Raw genomic sequence first — 16,012 nt, forward strand, 5'->3', positions numbered from 1 at the left:
TATGTACTACTTAAAATTGTACTTCGATCTGTTGCGTCCTTAAAGTGTTCTGACCGTCCTAAGATTTAATGTACGGAAATGTTTCGGTAAATTAAATTGAAATCCGAATTGAATGTTGGTATATTGCTGGGTCTTCCAAGTGCTCCACGAAACCTCTTTCGAAATTATTAACATCTATTTTATTAGCAATCAAAGACGGGCTTCAAAGTTATTGTGCAACTGCCTATTCTAGAGGGGGCTTGAATCAGATGTGGATACTTAAAAATTCAAAAGATCTTTTAGAGTACATACAATCTAACTCTCTTTCATCTTGTAACAGTATTAAAACATTTGACTTTCTACTCTGTACACTAGTATTCCACATTCCAAACTAAAAGACAAATTGAAAGAGTTGGTATTGCTTTGCTTCATAAAAAAGAATGGTCAACGTAGATACAAGTATCTTGTCTTAGGGAGGGACAAATCCTACTTGTAAAGGATCACTCTGATTCGAACAAAAAATTCTCTGAAACTGATATTATCAAGATGCTTGATTTCTTGATTAACAACATATTTGTTACGTTCGGAGGATGTGTTTTTCAACAGACTGTCGGCATTCCAATAGGAACAAACTGTGCCCCTCTACTTACCGACTTGTTTCTTTATTATTATGAGGCTGACTTCATGCAGGAACTTCTTAGGAAGAAAGATAAGAAGTTAGCAATATCCTTAAACTCTACTTTTCGCTATATAGATGATGTTCTTTCACTAAATAATTCAAAATTTGGTGACTATGTGGAACGCATCTATCAAATCGAGCTAGGGATAAAGGATACTACAGATACAGTTAAGTCGGCCTCATATCTTGAGTTACATCTAGAAATTGACAATGAGGGTCGCTTGAAAACAAAACTTTACGACAAAAGAGATGATTTCAGCTTTCCAATTGTGAACTTTCCATGTCTAAGTAGCAACATTCCAGCTATTAAACCAAGAGTTCCAAATGGTGAAGTTGAAATCATCCATTCGTAAATTTTACGGACGCAATCACGAGTTGGTTGACCGTTATGGAATAACCGTTTCACAAATGATATCGGATATGTTCCTTACGTCGTAACTACAATCCCCTTCCTTTTCATGAATGTGACCTACCGAAATAGACTATTTACTGGATTTGTTATCACATAAGCAACACGACGGGTGCCGCATGTGGAACAGGATCTGCTTACCCTTCCGGAGCACTTGAGATCACCCCTAGTTTTTTTTATTGGGGTTCGTGTTGTTTATTCTTTAGTTTTCTATGTTGTGTTGTGTGTGCTGTCGTTTATTTGTCTTTTTCATTTTTAGCCATGGCGTTGTCAGTTTGTTTTGGATTTATGAGTTTGACTGTCCATTTGGTATCTTTCGTCCCTCTTTTATGACACACAAAAAGAGAAACCAGAATATCTTGATGACCAAACGTATGTACACGTTGGGGCGATTTAGAGCTTTTCAGAAGGAGTGAGATTCCACCCTTGTTGAAAGCCTTGTGAAGACCTCTAGATTTTTAAATTTTCTCCGTTATTCTCATGGATAAAGCGTCGTCTCTCTGTAAATTACCCCATATCTTTTAATTTTCCTATTTATCGAAGGTTACATGTGAAAATTCCCATTGTATCATATCTGTTAAACTAAATGTATAAAACAGGCTCAAGAAAAGGCGAAATTTCTTTTTCAAACCCGAACTAGAAATCCATTTTTTTTTCTAAAAGAGCACCTTACATTATCGTCAATGAGTTCAGGCATGTGAAAAATTATATAATCATACACAAGAAAGAAACCCTGAACAGGCTTTCAGCAATAATTTTTACCTATTCAATATTAAGTAAATATTAACATGTACATGTATTTGATAAAGTACACATATAACAAAGAAACTGCCCGGTATACGACGTAAGAGTACACTTTTTACTGCACGCGTAGTCGGGTGCGTTCACTACGAGGACACATTGTAGTCCGAAAAAAATAAAGGACTTCATTCCTATCAAACACTTTTTTACTTGTTTACCAGTATATTTATTTTAGTTTTGGGTAAAATTGTAAAGGAAATAATACTATCAAGATAATTATCCTTCCATAAATCTTTTTTTCTGTTCTGACTTTGAAGAAATGACTACCTTTTGCCCAATCGAAATGGTGCATGGACATATTTTGTTTCATATTATTAGAATTATTTTCAATATTATCGGTATTAAACTTGATTATCGACACATGAAAGTTTGTCAGCATTGTCAATCTTTTTAACGTTAAAGTACCAATAGTTCGGTCACTACTCAATTAAGTTTGTCGATAACGTAGCTAATTTTGACGGTAAAGAAACATCAATTCGATCACTTCTCTGTTACGGGCTGTATATCATTTTATACATTTGACACTATGTATTTTCAGAAAAAATCTTTTATTTCAGATTTTATTTTTCCTTCATGTTTATTTATATATATATCAAATCTTACTTTTAAATTCATAATGTTTAGTCTATAATGTAAATAATTTCACTAAACGTTACTATGCTAATTTTTTGTTAAAGTGTTGAATACATAATGAACTAAGTATAAATTCTGTAACAGCCTTTGATAAAACCAAAACGGAAATACATGTGTCTCCGAAATATAAAATGTCGTATTAACTAATTATTTCAAACTTCAGTGCTGTTCATGTGACATTGTTTCTACATTTCATAATTTCAAAATAATTATAGGAAAAAGTTTTATAAATGAAATAACATTGAGAATGGGAGCAAAGAATGTATCAAATGACAACCGGACCAAAGACAAAATACAGCCTCCCTCAATACACACAGGGACTGTGACAGACGAATAAATGCAACTGGGTTAAACATATTTTATTTTGAAGTTTTTTTAACGAGTGTGATCAAAAAAAAGATCGGGTATAATTGACAATGAGACAACTCTCCACAGCAGACCAAATGACACAGAAATTAACATCTATAGGCAACCGTACGGCATTCAAGAATGAGCAAAGCATAGTCATCTATAGGAGGCCCGAAATGATAATTTAAAACAATTTAAACGAGAAAACTAATTGCCTAATTTATGTACAAAAAATGAATGAAAAACAAATATGTAACAAATAAAAAAACGGCAACCACTGAATTACAGGCTCCTGACTTGGGACAGGCACATACATACAGAATGTGGTGGGATTACATTCACTTTTAGAAAGATATCATTATCGATCGAGGAAAAAGATGTAATACATCGAGTAAAACATTGAACCATTTACACTTGTCAGTTGGTGTCTCATGCCATCATTTTATAATTTAGTTATTTTGGGGAATTTCGTGTTGATAGTCGGTCTATCGTGGATTTTTCCGTTAATTTATTTACAAATATGCATGATATTAGTGTTCATTAGATTTAGAATTGAACATTATTATAAGAAATTGACATCGAACAAAGCATATGTTTGCATAGTACAGACTGTAGAACTTAACTAAATAAAATCAGTAGATCTTTGGATGATTCATGACTTTTCATACTGATGAGACACATACATGTCTTCAGTGAAGGCCAGTCAGTACGGGAATATGGCAGCTGTTTTTCACATGTTCTGTTCGACAGCGTTTTATTTTGTAAGTTTATTTATGGTCTCCCCATTTTTCAATCTACCTAGGAGTTCGGTATTTTTGTTGTCCTTTATTTCGCTAGCTCAAATTCTTAATTGCATAAAAATTGAAATGCGATCCGGTACTCATCCTACAGATCACTACTGATCAACTATAGGATCATATACGTAACCATGCAGTACAAATTCATTTACACTGTCAACTATCTTATATTAGAATATTGTGAATAAGGTACATAACAAACCATATTACCACTCCTTACATACAAAACAATCTGTTAATAAAAAGAAACGTTTTTCTACTGAAGCTTGTTGGTTTGTTGTCTTTGATTAAACAATGTTTACATTTTCAGATGTCATCAATATCGACATTGCTGTATGACAGAATCATGATCGAAATGTTATTCGTTTTAATTGTATGTGTTTACGTCATGAATTTATGTGTAGCCTCTACAGCTCAGAAGTCTTTGGCATCGAGACCAACGTCGATATCTAATGATTGTACTATTCTGTAAGTTGTCACTTGATTTCAATATTGTACATTATTTTTTAATAATAATTCTTTTCTTCTCGTATAATGTTTGGTGGTGTAAGTTTATAAACAACAGTAGATGAAGGTCAAATCTAAATTGAAAAAAAAAGATATATGTTTTCGCTGTTCAAACGGTATAACAGAACTACCAATCTCTAAATTAATAAATATCTAATAAATATCGATCATGGTTAAACATAAAAAAAAATCAGATTACACCATGATAGTTCAAGCTCCGCCAATCTACATTGTATATGAAGTACGTCATGATTAATTTTTATGGAATAACATATAATCTAATTTTAAACCATGGTTATTCAAAAACCGAACTATTGATCAGATTATCACGTACAAACTTACAAAAGAACAATGCCGTATTATGTTACAAGTCAAATTATAATATGGAAAAATTGTTTTTAATGTGCATTGCTTGAATTATTACATGCCTTTATTTCATGATTGAGATATTTTTTTAATATAGATATACCATATGATATGGTTATATTTATAAATTAACTGTTTACAAAATTTAGAATTTTTGAACTACTAAGTCTTTTCTACCTCAGGCATAGATTATCTTAGCTGGATTTGGCAAAACATTTAGGAATTTTAGTCCTCAATGCTCTTCTACTTTGTACTTTATTTGGCCTTTTTAACTTTTTTGGATTCGAGCGTCACTGATGAGTCTTTTGTAAACGAAACGCGCGTCTGGCGTATATACAAAATTTAGTCCTGGTATCTATGATGAGTTTATGTACATATATTCAAATCTTTTTTCTGCTACGAGTGTAAAGTTTAATAAGATAACATTAAAATGTGGTTTAGTGTGCAAATCTTCTATTTCAATTCGGATTTCAAAATTATTTTTCAAACGATCTAGTTTCTTCTTTCATTTTAAAAAACCAAACCATACTCTGTAAAACATTTGATTTGTTTTGACTTAAAACATTAAGGCTTCAACTAGATACTGCATTACATTGCTTTAAAATAAAAGGACATATTTAGCGTTACCTGAACATGCACAATGTTTTTCTTTAGTTTAGCTGATCAAAAAGTTTAAGATATTCTGCTTCCTTTTTTGTCCGCTATTGAATCGTATAAAGTGTTTTATTTTTAGATTAAAGTTAACTCAGTAAACCCAACGGTTGTTTGGACTGAAATGAACTTGAAACTCAAGGACCATATAAACAACATGCCTAACTTATCACTAACGCCACTTGGAAAGTTTGATAGTAAGTATTGATAATAGATGTTTGCAATGCTTGTGTTTGACTGATACATATGTCTCAAATCTGAGCGTAGGTATTGAGCCAGACAGCACTCGTCAGTCTACGGCTTTATACAAACTGTAAAGTTATATGGCAATAAAACTTTGAATTGAATTGAATTGAATTTATAACTATTTTGATCTGAGCGACACTGACGAGTCTTATGTACATGTAGACGAAACGCGCGTCTGACGTATTAAATTATAATCCAGGTATGCTAATTACAGAGAAACTTTGTACACCATTCGAAATCTTATCAATAGAAAAACAAAGGGTATATAATCAATACATGCTGCAATGCCGATTAGAGTGGTTACGAAGGACCTTAAAGCAGGACCAATTTTAAATATACTCTGTAAATGTTTTTTTATTAATAGTTACTGTAGCTTACTTTATTAGACAAATGCGTACCTTCAATCATCATGTTAGCGTTTACATTTGTTCTGTTATACTTAAATATATATGATTTAAATTCTAAATTGATTTGATACCCCAGTATAGTATAATAAATCATTCATTCATTCATATAGTATACAATGCATAATAGAAGTATAGTATATATGTTATTAATGCGATTTTTTCTTAATGGTGGAAGAACGGTAATCATCGTACATGCATGCTTAATTGTTGTCTTATCAGCATGATAATTGCTATATATATTTATGCTCTCTATGGACAACTTTTTAAAGTTAACAGATAAGCAAAACTTTTCAAATACAAAGGTAGCTGATTTTCTCTGGATAAATTGATTCCTTCACCAATAAAAAGTGGCCGCCATGATATAGCAGAGAGTGTTGAAAGTGGCATACATCACACACATTCAATCAATATTTTCTCTAAATTTGTTCTACCTCCAGTTGTTTACCTATCATTTATCATCGATATAAACAAAAATATGTACTAAAACCATACTGAAAGATACATGTGAGGAAAGAATACACTTAAGAAAAAAACGGGTGGATGAGCAGAAATAGAAACTGCAATCTTACTCTAAGTTTTATTGTACAACAGAACATGGTATATATACAAATGGAAAAAAGTATTGCAACACTAAATTGAAATTGAAATTAAAAAAACACTCTTTATTTTTTTGTGATATAATTTGGTAAAATAGAACTAGTTAAACATTATTTAAGTATCACCTGAGTTTAATCAATAAATATAGACTCGATAAGTTTTTATCTGCACATGCAGCTACTGTACCCGTAAACAGCAAAACAGATGTTGTTATCCTCATTGTTTTCAACACTTTAAATAACCAAGTTTTTAAAGTTATGTGATTGACACCTTGTAATGGGTCCTTGACAACTCTTAACTGCAGCAAGATGGCAGATTATCAGCATAAGAGAAGCAGGGATGTCGCTGTAACAACTGCACGTATTGTTGGTCATCACCATTCCACTATAAGTCGTTTTGAGAATAAAAATCAGACAATAGACGCTGTTAAAGACCTTCCGAGATAATGAAGACCCCCTATACCATTTGCTAGGGGAAAATCAAGCATAATGAAGAAGGTTGGTCAGAAGGAAACCCATTGCATACAAGACAATCCTACAAAGAGAGTGGTGGCCATACAGGAGCCTTTTAACAAGAACTGTTCGAGATCGACTCATCGCAACTGGTTATCGTGCGATAAGAACCTTTCGGAGACAGTTTTCCGTATCCAATGTAGTGCAGAACTCGCCAAAGTTGGAAATTAGCATCGTGGAGGAAGATCCAATGTTCAAATGGAATTCGGTTCATCTTCGTTGGCCCGATCGTAGCCCGGATTTGAACCATATCGAGCATATTTGGGACACTATTTGGCGGAAAGTGCGCGAAAGGACACCCAAGTTCAAACACATCATGAAATAAACAATGCCCTTCATCAGAAATGGTTGCTGCTACCTTAGCAACAAATTAGTCGATTTATGGCAGGAATCAGAAGACGTGTAGATGCGGTTATCCGTTTGAATGGAGGCTGCGCAGAAAGTACTAATTCTTTGGCGTATAACGATCAACCATGATGTGAACAGTCATCAGAAGATTAATTTTGAAATGTCTGACATTGTAAAGTTCGACTACAGTAAAAGTTGTAAAATGCACTTTTTTGTACAAAAAACACTTCATTTTGTTATTAAAATTGTGGTTATATAAATCTTTTTTTTTCAAACATTTTTTGTTCGTTTCAATGCCAATGTTATCATAAACTATGTTTCAATAATATTATACACATATTTTATTATATTTCATCCAAAAAAAGAGGCTGATTTTTCAAGTTTTAAAAAATCAAGGTGTTGCAATACTTTTTTCCATGTGTATATGTAACTGAACAAGAAAAAACCCAAAACAGATCCCTTTTTAAACAAATGAAAATACTTCGGAATATGGCGATGTGTCTTTAATTGTCAGTCTGTTAATATATTTACCAGAGGTAATATACCAACAATGATCGAACCGTATTAACATCTAAGTAACTGGTCGCAGTAATGGTTGTATACCCAGGCGATGTACATGAAACATATTATGTACAATGATCATGAAAAGATTAGGAAACATTAATGCGGGATGATGGGACACAGAAAAAAAAATTGGTTGCCTCTGTTCGAATAAATTGTAGAGCGTTGTGTAAGTACGGTAACTTTAACCAATTTTAAGGACTTTTCTAAAATAGTTGCTACTATAGGTTTTTTTTAACGTGCTGCGAGTGTGGCATTTTCTAACACGACGTTTCAGGTTATTACTACCACGTGCGAATGGATGTCGGTTAGTAATGATTCTGCCCGCAGTTAAAAAGTAATCAAAAAGGCAAGTGATAACCCGGATACCATCAGACTTCCGAGTAGAAGGGGTCTTAATCCGGTCGCCGAGAATTATTTCTATAATTAGTTGGTATGTGATCAACGTTCGTTGTTCCGGCCGATACAACCAATGCGACATCTAAAAAAATTGCCGTATTTGAGATAACTTTATCTTTAACAATTACTGTATACGAAACTTTTAATTTGTGTTTAACGATACGATAGGAGAATGTTAAAAAGAATAATGAATTATAATAAAATATAGTCATAAGTATAATATGTTTAATTCAATCCAATGCAAGCGTTGCACGAAATACTACTATGCGATCAACGTCGTTTTGCATAACGTTACATGAGGAAAATGTTTTAGTTGCCGCAAAAAATCGATAATAAGCTTTATTACGTTCTAAGTGGTGTAAAAGCATCTAGTGCGACTTATTTTCATTCACAATTATTTCCTGCGTTGTCCTGTACCATTTTCACCCCGTCTCGGGCCAAGCTATTTAATTTAAATGATTACAAGGCCATAGTATTAATTTTCCAAACTGATACTGCAAGTACTGAAAGGCAAGTGAAACTTTATACCGCGGATACCATCAGACTTCCGATTAGAAGTGATCTTTTTCGCAAGCCATCCATTATTTCTATAATAAATTGGCATGTGCTCAACGTTCGTTGTTCCGGTACAAACATTGCAACTTCTAAAAAAAAGGCCGTATTTGAGATAACCTCATCTTTGACAATAACTTTATAATGAACTGTCACTGTATGATTAACGATTCGATATAAATGGATAATGATAAATCTATTAATAAATAATCATCTAGCTAAAAATATGTTCAAACATACTATTATAGTTTTAAAGTATAAAGGGCTTAATTCAACCCAATGCAAGCGTTGCAACAAATACTGCTATATGCGAGCAACGTCGTTTTGTAACATTACATATCAAGGACACAGTTTTAGTTCCCGCCAAACATCGATTATAAGTCTAGTTACGTTCTTAGCTGTGTTAAAACATGAGTGACCCCAGCTATTTATGCAGAAGTTTGAAGGAAATAACATTAATTTTGTAATTTTTTTTTATAAAAAAAACTATTAAAATAGCAATTAAAAATGGCGGAAAATATACAAATGGCTTGAAAATAAGGAAATTGAGACAAATAAATGATTGTGAGGTATACGTTACATTTGACTGTGTTTTTATTTACAGCTGAACATTTTTATTTTTATTTTGCATCTTGTTTGTTTACCTAGAGCGCTTTTTCTAACGTAATTCTTTAAGTATTGATGATTACATATCTCGAAAACAACATCGGTGTCCCCATTTTTTTTTCGCTTCAAATTTCGCAATTAGGATGGTCGGTCTACATGCAAAATTAGTACATGTAATTTAAATAATTTCACTTTTACATAAGCACATACGTATGAAACATGAAAAATTAATTTTCTCAATTGAATTCTTTCATATTTTTCATCTCGGAGCCATTTTATAGTCGACTATACGGTATGAGTTTTTTCTCATTGTTGAAAACCGTACGGTTGCATACAATAGCCTACATCCACTTCATTTTGTCCCATTGACGATCATACCACACCTCCTTATTTTAATATATAAATTTAATCGGTACAGAGTGTTTCCAATGAAGAGAATGAAAAACAAAAACGTAAAATAAATAAGTAAAAAAATTGTGAAGTCTTCTTTTGCAAATACTGCAGTACAATTAACACCAATTACAAATATGATTCTAGAAGAAATTAAAAAAAAAAAAAAAAAAAAAATACGCGGAAACAACTTTTGATTGTTTCATATATATATATGAAAATTTGAGAAAGCAAATTTACAGATCTAACATTGTTGGGTTGATGTTTAGACGAGTTGTATATACATTATGTACACAGCCATGTATCACCATCATTGATGGCGATCCGATGGATACATCTGTTGTAGAGTTGTCACTGACTCAGACGTACTTATAAATATAATTATTTTCTGTGACTGTATATTACATTAATTTGTAGGATCCTTTACTATAGATAATTTAGCTGATCTGTAACAACAACATCTTCATGCCTTATATATCATGTACTGTAGTACGCCGCTAGATTAAAACTGACGAAGAAAGGTAACACATGGCCAGCGAAAGCTCTTTTTTGAGAGCCCAGGTGGTCGTGTGGTCTAGCGGGACGGCTGCAGTGCAGGCAATTTGGTGTCACGATATTACAGTAGCATGGGTTCGAATCCCGGCGAGGGAAGAACCAAAAATTTGCGAAAGCAAATTTACAGATCTAACATTGTTGGGTTGATGTTTAGACGAGTTGTATATATATATATATATATTTTCATATATGTTTGGGTATAAGTCATTGATGCAGGAAGCCTACAACAAAAATAACCAAAGGTCAACAAACAGTCTTCAATAATAAACAGGGGTCCAAACAATAGGTCAAACTTTTAATCATGTCGAGTCCATTTAAGTTTACATTTTTAATTTACCAGCTTATTCACTTTTTTTACACACATATCGGACAACCTATTGGACTTTTACTGTTTATGTTTTAGTGAAAATATCCGTATTTTTTGGATTCTGTGAATCAAATGTCAGCCTTTATAAATAATCTTTCCCCCCTCACCAATGAGAGACGAAAACCTCGTTTTTGTTTCATTTATTCATTGATCCTAACAAATACCGGCATTTTCATCCAGATGAGAAAAAAAAATATAGTCCCTGAAAAATGAATGTATTAAAACAATTAATACATGTATTATGAAGAACCAATATGATATCAAGGAAAAGAAACTAATGTTTATGTAGTGGTCAATTTATAAATTATCATATGCTAGCGTATAAAACCATATCGGTGGTTTCATGGCAGAGAGCTCACATTGAGTGGTGTGGAGATGTGTGTTTAACCGTGTACACTGTTTTGTCCTGCTTGTCCTCTTAGAACGCAAAGCCTGGAGCCAAAAAAAAAATAAGGAGATGAGGTATGATTGTCAATGAGACAACTATCTACCAAAGTTAAAATAAGGCGGATGTTATCTATAATAGGCAACCGTAGGGCCTTTAACAATGAGAAAATAAATATCGTATGGTCGTTTAAAAGGTCCCGACATGAAAAACAATTCAATTAAGAAAACTAACGGCCTAATGTTTACAAAGCAATTCACGAAAAACAAATATGACAGACATAAACCAACGAAAATCACTGAACTACAGGTTCCTGAATTGGGACAGTCACATACAGAATGTGGAGGGGTTAACATGTTTACTGGCACCAAACCCTCCCACTAAACTCGGACAGTGGTGTAACAGTACAACTAATGTCAACATAAAAACAAACGTTGAAAAGGGTTTATAACTCATTAGATCGGTACAAAGTAGAAAAACATCTAACAAAACACAGACCGGATGTGGCAGGGAATTTATACATCCCTCACAACAAAAAAGACACATAGGACAGATCTGAGAATACTCTCAAAGGCTGTTGTCGGCTATAAATCAAAATAATTTGTACGGATCAGATGACACAAGCATTTCCCCGGATTGTAACCTTGTCAGCAATTAAAAATACGACTTTTTATAACACATTGTGTGTTTTATTGTCTTGAATGTTCATGCAATATTTGTCGCTGGACATTAAACATAGCATATACAACACCTTGGTTATATTGTATACAGTAAAATAACAACAATACCGAACACCAAGGACAATTCAAATCGGAAAGTCCCTTAACAAATGGCAAAATCGGAAAGTCCCTTATCAAATGGCAAAATCGGAAAGTCCCTTAACAAATGGCAAAATCGGAAAGTCCCTTATCAAATGGCAAAATCGGAAAGTCCCTTATCAAATGGCAAAATCGGAAAGTCCCTTATCAAATGGCAAAATCGGAAAGTCCCTTATCAAATGGCAAAATCGGAAAGTCCCTTATCAAATGGCAAAATCAAAAGCTCAAACACATCAATAAACGAGACAGTTTAGTTGTCAAACTAAACAGTAAATATTCAAACCAGTTTGTGACATTGATGAAACGTACAAACTAATCATAACAATAACTATTTATGAAAAATAAATATAAAAAACTACAGTAAATGGAGACAATAAGAGAATGAAAAGACATTTTATTTGATTCGAATACACTATATAATATTAAGACTATATCTATATGTAATGTGTATACTAGTAACAGTTCATATACTATGGTGAATATATTGAGAGTAAAGTATATCACTGGTAAAATTAATAATATGTGTTATACAATAAACTTTCATTACATCATAATGTTTGAAATGTGGCTTGAAAAGAAAACGGACCAAACTGTTGAAGTGGTGTTAGCCATAACTTCAAATAAATCTGATACAAAAAGCATTTCTGAAAGGGGATACGAATGAACAGGTCCATAAATCACACATATTTTTTAATGTTGCAAAATCAAAACCTAATTCTTCCAAATCTAATATTTTCTAAGGTTAAACAAAAATTGCAGGGATTTCATTTAATTCTTGAAATACTAGTTGCAAAACTTTGTTTATGATCACATAGTATATAACATAAAACTTATCACAGCAAGGAGGGAACTTAATCTCGCAAATGAATCGTGAAGTAAGACATCATTTTCTAACTTGCATCGATTAAACTTAAGAAAAAAAGCCTTCCCATTAGAAAAGAGAAAAAGCACAATCCAAATTAAAGTCTCGTAAAACTGATTTTGGTCGAAATGATAACTCGCTAAGGATTTTCTATCCCAGGAAAAGAATACCTGATAGTATTTGGCAAAACCTTTCGGAATTTTTGGTACCCAATGCTCTTCAACTTCGTACTTTTTTTAGCTCTTTTTTATTTAAGCGTCACTGAATAGTCTTTTGATAACAAAACTCGCGTCTGGCAAACAAAATTGTTATCCTGATTGCTATGATGAGTTTATTTAATATTCAATATTTGGAATGAATTTGATTTAAGTCAGATTTAGGAATTTTTGTCAGATGTTCGGACTTCCTGGGTTTTTTCCTACGATAAAGGGTAAAATATATTGCCCCATATCACCCATTTTTCTTTTCATAGGATTCAATAGCTCATAAAAGGTCATTATCAAAATGTAAGCAATTTCTAGATTTCTTTTCTTGGATTTGAGACCAAAATAATGTCAATGCTAAATAGAAGGTAAAAGTCTGAGTCGGCATTTTGTCGACATTTAAAAAAAAATCAAATATCTGGAAAAGGAGTTTTATAATCTATCAATATTTTAAGCTTATTGTGTTCCTTAACTAATTTTCCTCTAATCAATTGCAGATTTAAGATTTTTTGAATTTCACACGACTTCATCTTCAAGTGAGGAGGGGTCCACTAACAGGTTAACAATTTTTGATTTTGCTCAAACAGATAGCAGTAAAATACTGATAACCGATAAGAGCAATTTATATTATCTTAAATGAAAAAACAGAAAACAGTGAATTAAAAAATAAAAAAAAACTGTTAACAGGGGTCATTTTTTTTTCTTAATAACAGTTAACAACAATGTCAATTTTAAGAAAACAGATAACAGCTAAGTAGTCAATAAGAGTTAACAACACATATATTTCAAAATAAAAGTTAACAAAAGTTTAAGCAGGCCTAAAACACCTTAACAGAAAAGATCTTGCCCCCTCTTAATTAATTTATTTATTTATCTGCCAAGCGATACATATCACATGAATGGTGCAATATAAAAGATATACATGTACAAAAACAGTAGAAAAAGATTTTCAGTAAGTAGTATGGTATTAATATATTACTGACAGGTCCTGACAAAATGATAGTAATAAGAAAAAGTTATATGCATGTACAAAAAAACGGACTAAAATGGTTTGATAACATTTAATGTTTTAAAGACGCAGATGAATGTGAATACACGTAAAAAGTACCAAACTTCATGTTGCTGAACAATACAATTAATTCTCATTGCGGAAACTTAAACTAATATTTCATATCTGATTCTTTAAAACAGACATTCTCTAAATTGAATGTAGAAATAGACACGTGTGTCCCCATACATAATTTGTGGTAACGTTACATATATAATTGTAAAAACATCTTTCTCACAATTGACATTATACCTCCATAAGCCTGAAAAATGCATATTTGTTCTGAACAGACGTAACGTAACCATGCCCTGCGTATTTAAAACAAAATGTATAGTTATGTTTAATGCTACATGTTTTTATCAAAGCAATATCGTTAAGTTTATATGGACTATATTCAACAGTTGATTATATTCATTTTAATATTCAATTTTCAATCTTCTTCTCCTTTCTTCTTCTATGTCACTCTTTTTGGTTTCTGAAATAATAAAAAAAAAAATAACAATGAATGTATCATTTGTATTAACATTGAAGTATTCAGTTACATTGTCGTATTTTTTTTTTTTTTTTAAATTTATTTTTTAATCAAGACTGATAATTTATTTATGAAGCCGTCATTTGGCATAATTTGGGGGTACTGTGCTAATTTGAGAAGCGGTCCTATTGCTTTAGCATGAGGACAACCATTACAATAGGATTATACATGCCCCTAAAATTGAAACTCAAATATACCAATTCCTAAGTTGCATCAACAATATGTCCGCATGTAGGTGAATTGTACATGTTTGTTGTCTTCTGTTCGTGTACAAATAACATTGTCTACTTTGAAAACTTTCGGCCTTTTCAGTTTGACCGATAGTGTAAGTGTAATGTAGTATAATTGCTATGGACAATCGTAAAAGAAATTTTTAATGGTTTGTCCGCATATAGAGAACCACCTTGCATGTTGGCACTTTTAGGATAAATAACTTTTATCTCACCTGCTTTCTAAAGTTTCAGGCTAAGGTTTTTTTTTCAAACATGATTATTTCATAAACCCATTTCGTAAAAAGTCAAATTTTCATCAATTTGAATTAGAATTACACAACATACATTGTATTTGTGAATATCCGCCAAAGGAAGTTTTTTAGCAGACAACCTCAGCTTTAGAGCCAAATAGGAAAAAAGACTGGATTATCTGCAAATTTGATATAATTTATATTTTCAATCCAGAATTAGGGTAATATAATCGAAAGAGCCAAAGTCAGGAGGTACAAATCATATGAATTATTATAATTGTTAAGTATGTTAATTTTATCAATTGTGCATTCTCATTTTATACATGTAAAAAAATAGGCATCACCTGTATGTCTATAAAGCTTGTGATTACCATGATGATTTCTGTGATGATGAAACAGGGGATAAAATTCTAAGGGGACATGTAATGTTTTTATGGGTCACAAATTTCCTTAACCAGGTAATATAAAAATAAGATAAGTGGTATGATTAACAATGAAACATCAATTCACCGTAGTTCAAATAACGTTGAGATAAGCAATTATAGGTCACCGTTCTGTCTTTAACAATGAGAGAAACCGTCATCATACATTAGCTATATAAGGCCCCGAATGATATATTTGAAAAAAAAATCAAACGAAAAAACTAACGGCCTTATTTATAGCAATACAATTTACGAAAAAAAAACCGAATATGGCAGACATGAAACAGCGACAACCGCCGAATCAAAATTTCCTGAGTTGGGACAGGAATATAATGACTGTTTGCAGGGTTAAACATGAGTAAGAACGTTCAACAGCCTCCTCTTTCCCAACCCCTTTATCTGGGACAGTATTCAAATAGATCGGTATGATTCAAACAAAACAACTAACATTAAAACAATTGACACAATGCACCGATGTAAGAGGACTGCCAGATGCTGGAAGCTAGTTCAAAGCACAATCTTGTACAATGCCAAATTATAAGAAAAAGGTATCGACATGATGCAGGATC

Source organism: Mytilus edulis, chromosome 12 (assembly GCF_963676685.1).
Source record: "Mytilus edulis chromosome 12, xbMytEdul2.2, whole genome shotgun sequence".
In the NCBI taxonomy this organism is placed as follows: domain Eukaryota; kingdom Metazoa; phylum Mollusca; class Bivalvia; order Mytilida; family Mytilidae; genus Mytilus; species Mytilus edulis.